The 8,840-nt window shown below is 45.5% G+C and overlaps 1 pseudogene; it reads right to left on the reverse strand.

The window, feature by feature from the left end:
- Positions 1 to 4,183: 4,183 nt before the first annotated feature.
- On the reverse strand, positions 4,184 to 6,596 carry LOC136146934 (nucleolar RNA helicase 2 pseudogene; annotated as a pseudogene).
- Between the last annotated feature and the right edge of the window lie 2,244 nt (positions 6,597 to 8,840).

Consider the following 8,840-nt stretch of genomic DNA (forward strand, 5'->3'; position numbering starts at 1 on the left):
GTTGAACCCTGGAGGATCAAACACTAAGTGGAGTCAGCAACAGAGGAAGAAAACAGCCGATGATGTCCCTTCTAGGGAAAGTTAAACAAAGAGATACACTAGAAGAAATTTACAACACCAAAGGAGACTCAGAGCTTCAAACACACAAAAAAAAAGAATCCAGAAAAAAAAAAGGAAAGGGCTAGAGGTAAATTAGGAGGTTGGTACTAATGTATGCACAGAAATCTGTATCTGTGATAGATAATCCACTAGGATTGTCTCCTTCCTTCTTTCCATCTATACACTGAAATCTGTATCCCTAACATATCCACAGAAATCTGTATCTGTATTAGCTAATCCACAAGGATTATCTGCTGCCTGCCTTCCTTCCTTTTTGCTTTTTCCATTTATATACACAAATACTTATCTCTCACATATAAATACCCGTCACCATAATAGATAATCCACAAGGACTATCTCCTTCCTTCATTCCTTGCACATACAAAAAAATTTGTATCTCTGATAGTTACTCCACAGGAACCTGATGTTCACCACAGAGAATTTTACTCCACCTTGTTCAATAACCTCTATGGCAAAAGAATCAATAAAAAGTACAAATATGCTGTATGATTATGTCATAACCGAATCAGTCCATTGTACACATTGTGATGAAAGCAGAAAAAGAGGAATAGGTTTTTCTCTTTCCCTTTCCTGAGAACAAAGACGATAAAGAGAACAGTGAGCAGGCCTGAACATTCCTAGATGTTTTTTTTACTTTAACTGCTCCTGACTCTGCAGGTCTGTAACTAAGTTTGCTTTTCTCCTCCCTAACTCTGCAGGAGCTACAATTCACACTTTTTCTTTTGACTCTATGTTGAGTACATCTCCTCTCTGCTTACAACATACTTCCCCTTGTAGTTATAGATCAGAAAGAAGGCCACAGGGCCAGACACAATTACTGAGTTACTGACGCCAGCCTGTGATGGTCTTTGAAACCATTAAATGAAAACATCCTGCCATATTAATAAACAAGAAACATCACTACCATCAGCGATTTCTGGTCTCCAAATGTGAATGAGGGCTCCCCAAACTGTGATCCAGGGAGTGTTGCCACCCCCTCCCATGGTGATTGCTGAGGAGCTAGGGGAATGCAAGAAGCTAAGTGAACAAGGAAACAGGATTGGCCCCAGATGGCTGAGGTGCATGTGAAAGGAATGAATTCAGTGAGCCCAGAGGCTTGCATCTTCCCATACATAGAATGCTAAATTACATAACCTGATACCTGATCTTTGATACTCAGACTGCATGTTCTCTTTGTGGCAAACTTGTACATAGCCTAACTTAGCTTCTGCCTCCTTGGAGCAGTTTTCTCAGAACTACTGCAATGCTGTCTCCAGAGCTTGGGGTCCTAAACATTTGCACCAAATAAAATAAGTCTCTACTTTCAGGTTGTGACTATAATTTTTAGTCAACAAAACAGTGCACGAGGAAGAAATCAAGATCCTGTCACCTTTGTCCCTCATCTTATATAAGCCCCTAGACTCCTCATGGAGCAGAGGCACAGTTCTTGAGACATGAGACTACTGTCTTCTGCTCTCTGCCGACTGAGAATTAAAGCCACCTTTCTATTTCCTCCAAACTCTCTCCATATTTTTCATTTAGCTTCAGGGCAAGAGAGGCCAAGCTTCCGGCCAGCAACCCACTGAAGACAAGCACAAAATTGCAAATTGACTAGACTTCTGCAGCGTTGGCATGAGATTAAAGAAAAGGAGAGAAGAGTAATGTCTAGTTTATTCCCTCCCACCTGCTGGACTCAGGATGCTATTTGATCCTAGGAATATGATTAGGCTTGAATTCCAGGGCTGGGCTAGTGTGGGGTCTAGACAGCCAGGCAGGATGCTCTTCACTGAGATCTGTTTCAATCCTGTACTGTCTCTGGTTTTCTCTGGCTAAGACCAGAATCCCTAGTGCAACCCATTGATGGTGGCCTGACCCTCTGGCCTTGAGGGCAAGAGTAAAGTCACCAAGTGTCCAGGGCCCTGGCGCTGGGGTCCCCAGTTGAAGCCTGCTTCCTGAGAGTGCAGCCTCCTAGGCACCCCAGCAGGGAGCGGTGCCGCAGGTAGGCATGAGCCTGGAGGGGAGGGGTGAAGCTTTAGGGGGAAGAAGCAGTGAGACTCAAGGCCTTGGGGGTTTGCTCAGTCACATTCCGCTCAAGTTTATGGCCCAGGAACTGACCTTCCCTAAGGCTCTGGTTGCAGGTTGCAGGAACAGAGTTGGGCATGAAGAAGTGCTGCCACCACCTGGACATTTCATGTAACTACAACTTGCCCACCGGTGTTTACTGGCACCTGTGTTAATGACTGCTGCCCTCTGGAAAGGTCCTGGGGTGGGTACTGCAGAAATAAATTCTGAACATAACTGCCTTTCGAGAAGCAGCTTGCAACAGGTAAAATTTCCTCACACCCTTTATGAAAAGAAAAATAAAAAACCAAAGACTCAGATGGCCGCAGGACAAGCGCTCCACATTCTCAAATATTACAGGAGGAATGCCGATCAAAACGACAACAGGAAATCAAATCCCACCTGTCAGAATGGCCATCCTCACAAGTGGACAAATAATAAATGTGGGAGAGAGCTGGGAGAAGAGGGAACCTCCCTGCATGGTCAGTGGGAGTGGACACTGGCAATAGCCACTAGAAAGGACAGCTTCCCCGTGTCAGAAAAAAAAAAAAAAAAAAAAAAAAAAAAACAACTTTCCAGAAAACTAAGCCTAGAATATTGATTTCCCACATGTGAACCTAAATCCTGAGAGAATCGTTCAAAAAGACAAATGCACCCCTATGTTCATGCAGTGCTACTTCCAATAGCCAAGATAGACTCAATAAAACATCATCGACAGATTAAATATTAAAGAAATGTGGTACATATATACAATGGGCTATCACTCAGATATAAAAAAATTGCCACTGAAATTATGAAACTATGCCACTGGTCACAAGGATGGACCTTGGAGGATCATAGAGTAAGTGGATTCAGCAACAGAGGAAGAAAATAGCAGGTGATGTCCCTTCTAGGCAAAGTAAACACACACACACACGCAAAGAGACAGAGATACAGTGGAAGTAATTTACAACACAAAAGGAGACTCAGAGATTCATACACAGACAAAGAATTGTAGGGAAAAAAATGGAAAGGGTTAGGTCTGAATTAGGAGGTCGGTACTGTCGTATACACAGAAATCTGTATCTGCATTAGCTAATCCACAAGGATTATCTCCTCCCTTACTTTCTTCCTCTTATGCTCATTACAGAGAAACATTTATCCCGAACACATGCATAGAAATCTGTGGCTGTAACAGATAATTCACAAGGACAATCTCATTTTTTTCCTTGCACATGTACAAAAAAATCTATTTCTAATGAAGAGTCCACAGGGACCTGATAATCATCACAGAGAGGTTTATGAACTTAGTTTAATAAAGTCTATGGCAAAAAAAATTTTTTAAGTACACATATGCTGTATCTGTCATAAGTAAATCAGTCTGTTGCCCACTGAGTGAGTGATAGTTGCTCAGTCATGCTTGACTCTTTGCAACCCCATGGACTGCAGCCTGCTAGGCTCCTCTGTCCATGGAATTCTACAGGCAAGATTACTGGAGTGGGTTGCCATCTCCTTCTCCGGGGGATCTTCTCCAGGGATCCTGCATTGCCGGAGAGTCTTTACCATCTGAGCCACCAGGGGACCCTACTGCTGCTAAGTCACGTCAGTGGTGTCCAACTCTGTGCGACCCCATAGACGGCAGCCAACAGGCTCCTCTGTCCCTGGGATTCTCCAGGCAAGAATACTGGAGTGGGTTGCCATTTCCTTCTCCAATGCACGAAAGTGAAAAGTGAAAGTGAAGTTGCTTAGTCATGTCTGACTCTTAGCGACCCCATGGACTATAGCCTACCAGGCTCCTCCATCCATGGGATTCTTCAGTGGGTTGCCGTTGCCTACTCTGGGGAACTCTACTATTAAGAGACATTTCTAAGTATAAAGACAGGTCAGCTTAAAAAGTATCAGCAGATACATGCTTGACTTTATCTTATAATCTTAGACAATACATTAGAATATGTAATGAATCCGTACACATTTCCCAAAGGAATAACCAAGACAGAAGTAGCAATAAAGTTATAAATGACAGTCATCAATCAGATGAAATAATTTAGATGAAGCTTTTCTCTCTGGAAGAGATGGGGACTGGGCAAATGGTCAGGAAGGAAATACAATGTGCTTTTAACTTTGTCTGAAAAGTAATGTTCAGCTCCACGTTGCTGAACATAGTTCTGTTTTTGCCAGATAAATCTCCTACTTCAAATTGCTGTCCAAAAGCTTTATTAAAACTCTGCTTCTGGCCTTTGTTTTGGAATCTGTTACTTTTGTTGCCACTTCCTGATCGCTGTCCTCTGCAGCTTCTCCTTCTTTCTCGTTGTCCCCTGAAGCCTCGATTGCCTTCCCGCTGTCCTTGGAAGTTGCGATATCCTTCCCATGGACCTTCCAGCTCTGGTTGCTCTGTGGCCACAGAAAGCTGCCAGCGCCGTGAATCATGCCACTTTTCCTGTACTTCTGTTACTGATGCAGTGGGGATATCAAAGCAAACACCATGCTTTCCTTTGAGAAAGACCATTCCCTTCACTTTGGAATCAATAGCCTCCCCCAGCTGCTCTTTAAGTTCTTTCCAAGCATAACCAATGTTTGGCACTTCAGTTAAGCACCACAAGATCATGATCACAGAGCCCGCTTCGGAGTTGATCAAGGAGCGCTGGTCTACCGACGCGGCACCGGAAATGCGGGCCAGGGCAGATGCCAGGGCTTCCACAGCTGCCTTCTCCGCGATCAGCTTCTCGGCTGACTGCTCGAAGTGACTAATCGCAGTGGGAGGCACAGAGTCCAGAAGCCTGATGGCATCTTTGCTAGAAGCTTTCATTATCTTTGTTGCAGAAGGAACAGCTCTTTGTTTAAATTTAATTCCTGCTTTTTGCTCCACTTGGGCTGACTGGTATTCTTTGTGCTGGTAAAAGCAGATGCAAACCCTGGTCCTCTCAGCTCTACCTGTTCACCCAGAACAATGAATGTGGGATTCCACATCCTTTGGTGGAGAACTTTGAACAACCAGATCAACCTTGGGGATGTCTAACCCACGCGCAGGAACATTGGTTGCAACCAAAACTCCAAAATCACCATTTCTAAAACCTTTCAGGGTGATTTCCCTTTGCTTCTGTGGAATGTATCCGTGTAATGACTGGGCATCCTGTCTTACAGTCACATTCTGTGACAACGTCTGGGCTTCTTTCTTCACTTCACAAAATGACAGTGCGCCCTTAAAAACCACTGTACACTCTTTCACGTCTCCAGTAACTGCTGTCCTCTGAGTCCAGTGGCACTTGATAGCCAGATGCTCTATAGTTATTGCTGTTTTCTGTCTCTTTTCACCAGTCAGGTCCACTTGTTCATATGTAGATTTCATGTATTTCATAGCAACATTATACACCCAATAGGGGCAAGTTGCAGAAAAAAGCCATGTTTGGGGATTGTCTTCTGAATCTTTCTTGTGTGCCACACATAAACTCTCTTCCACTTGATCAGGAAAGCCCATATCCAACATCTGGTCAACTTCATTCAGGACAACATGCATGCTTAAGTTTGGTGAGATCTAGCTTGCCATTCTGCAGGTGGTCTTTGATACGATGTTTCACCATAAAAACAAGCCACTGCCAGCTTTTTTTGTGATGTCACTGAAATCTCTGCTTACTTGACTTGCCAACTCCCTTGTGGGTGCAAAAACCAGTACCTGAGGGGCATGACCTCTCTTCCAGTCTTGCAGTTCCCCAAGAAATTTCTCAACCAAAGGGATAGCATAGGAGAATGTCTTTACAGTTCCTGTCCGTGCCTGTGCAATCAAATCCTTCCCACTATAGATGTAGTGAAACGTCTTTGCTTGTATAGGAAACAGGAAGGTCACCCCACAGGTTTGAAAAGTTAAGCAGTTTCTTCAGACATGGGGAAATTAGAGGAAGCTCCACCTTTTTGCTCCACAGTCATTGCCTGCTCTAACTCACTGTTTTCTTCAGTGGCAGCTTCCTTGGAGTTGGAGTCAGGTCCAGAATCGGGGAATCCATTCTTGAGGTTGGGGCTTTTCTCTCAAATTACTCCATTTCTTTCTTTTTCTTTCTTCACCTTTTTGGGCTTAGGTGCACCTGATTCTTCCTCACAAGGCTCCTCATTTTTTATAACTTTTTTGGTTTTAAGAGAAACAATTGTCTTTTCACAGGCCTCCTTTGATTGTTTTCGAACTTTGGTTTTAGGAGAAATAAGGTCATCTTAGGATGACTCCTCTTTGTTTTTTGACTTTTTAGATTTAGGAGAATTCACGTCAACCTCAGAAGGCTCTGCTTTCTTTTTAACCTTTGTAGCTTTGGGAGAAATCATTTCTTCCTTTTCTTCGGCTTCCTCGTCAGCCTTCCTAGATTTTGGCTTCTCTTTTTACCTTTCTTCTCATTTTGCTTTCGTGGCATCTCCACTTTTGCCACGGCTGCGTCTGACTCCAAATCCGCGTCACTAAGAAGTTTCCCCGGCATCACTCACACAAGCTGGGTAGGCTGACCAGTCTCACTTGCTGAGGACAAGCACAAAACTGCAAACTGACGAGACTTCGACATAGCACTGGCATGAGGCAAAACAAAAAGAGAGAAATACAGTGCTAGTTTATGCCCTCCGACCTCTGTGACTTGCGCCGCCACCCCATCCCTGGGCCCTGAGGAGACAGTCCCGGGGCTGCGCTGGGGCGGGGCCGACGCAGCCGCGCAGGGTGCCCTGCGCTGAGACTCCTTCCTCTTAAGCCGGTGCTGTCTGGTTTTCTCTGGCTGGGGCCAGAATCCCTAGCGCACCCCAGTGATAGGCCTGAGCCTCTGGCCTCGAGGCTACAGAGTAAAGCCACCAAGTATCCAGCGACCTGGCTCTGGGGTCCCCAGCTGAGGACTCCTTCCTGAGAGCGCAGCCTCCTAGGCACCTCAGCAGGGAGCGGTGCCCCAGGTAGGCATGACTCTGGAGGGGAGGGGTGAAGCTTTAGGGGGACGAAGCAGGGAGATTCAAGCCCTTGGGTGTTTGCTCAGGCCCATTCCACCCTAATTCACAGCCCAGGAAGCCGACTTTCCCTCCGGCTCTGGGTGCAGGTGGAGCCACAGTTGGGCATGAAGAAGTGCTGCCGCCTTGTGGACACTTCCTATAACTACACTTGCCCATCAGTGCTGACGGGTACCTCCGATTAGGAAGGCCTGCTGCTGCAGCTCCTGCTAAGTCGCTTCAGTCGTGTCCGACTCTGTGCGACCCCATAGACGGCAGCCCATCAGGCTCCGCCGTCCCCGGGATTCTCCAGGCAAGAACACTGGAGTGGGTTGCCATTTCCTTCTCCAATGCATGAACGTGAAAAGTGAAAGTGAAGTCGCTCAGTCATGTCTGACTCTTTGCGACCCCAGGGACTGCAGCCTACCAGGTTCCTCCGTCCATGGGATTTTCCAGGCAAGAGTACTGGAGTGGGTTGCCATTGCCTTCTCTGTAGGAAGGCCTAGCCAGGCTTTACTGACTATGCCAAAGCCTTCGACTGTGTGGATCACAATAAACTGGAAAATTCTGAAAGAGATGGGAATACCAGACCACCTGACCTGCCTCTTGAGATACCTGTATGCAGATCAGGAAGCAACAGTTAGAACTGGACATGGAACAACAGACTGGTTCCAAATAGGAAAAGGAGTAATGTCAAGGCTGTGTATTGTCACCCTGCTTATTTAACTTATATGCAGAGTACATCATGAGAAACGCTGGGCTGGAAGAAGCACAAGCTAGAATCAAGATTGCTGGGAGAAGTATCAATAACCTCAGAGGTGCAGATGACACCACCCACATGGCAGAAAGTGAAGAGGAACTAAAGAGCCTCTTGATGAAAGTGAAAGAGGAGAGTGAAAAAGTTGGCTTAAAGCTCAATGTTCAGAAAATTAAGATTATGGCATCTGGTCCCATCACTTCATGGGAAATAGATGGGGAAACGATGTCAGATTTTATTTTTTGGGGGCTCCAAAATCACTGCAGATGGTGATTGCAGCCATGAAATTAAAGGACACTTACTCCTTGGAAGGAAAGTTATGACCAACCTGGACAGCATATTAAAAAGCAGAGACGTTACTTTGCCAACAAAGGTCCGTCTGATCAAGGCTATGGTTTTTCCAGTGGTCATGTATGGATGTGAGAGTTGGACTGTAAAGAAAACTGAGCGCCAAAGAATTGATGCTTTTGAACTGTGGTGCTGGAGAAGACTCTTGAGAGCCCCTTGGACTACAAGGAGATCCAACCAGTCCATCCTAAAGGAGATCAGTCCTGGGTGTTCATTGGAAGGACTGATGCTGAAGCTGAAACTCCAATACTTTGGCCACCTCATGCAAAGAGTTGACTCATTGGAAAAGACCCTGATGCTGGGAGGGATTGGGGGCAGGAGGAGAAGGGGATGACAGAGGGTGAGATGACTGGATGGCATCACCGACTCGATGGACATGAGTTTGAGTAAACTCCGGGAGTTGGTGATGGACAGGGAGGCCTGGCGTGCTGCGATTCATGGGGTTGCAGAGTTGGACATGACTGAGTGACTGATCTGAACTGAACTGAACTGTTAAAGGACAGCTGCCCTCAGAAAGGTCCTGCGGCAGCTATTAGAGATAAATTCCAAACACAATCAACTTTCAAGAAACCAATTTCAAAGGTCAATTTCCCTCATACCCTTTAAGGAAAGAAAAAAAAGAACCCAAACAACCACAGGACAAGATGCTCAGCAT

This window comes from Muntiacus reevesi, chromosome 15 (genome assembly GCF_963930625.1).
Source record: "Muntiacus reevesi chromosome 15, mMunRee1.1, whole genome shotgun sequence".
Classification (NCBI taxonomy): domain Eukaryota; kingdom Metazoa; phylum Chordata; class Mammalia; order Artiodactyla; family Cervidae; genus Muntiacus; species Muntiacus reevesi.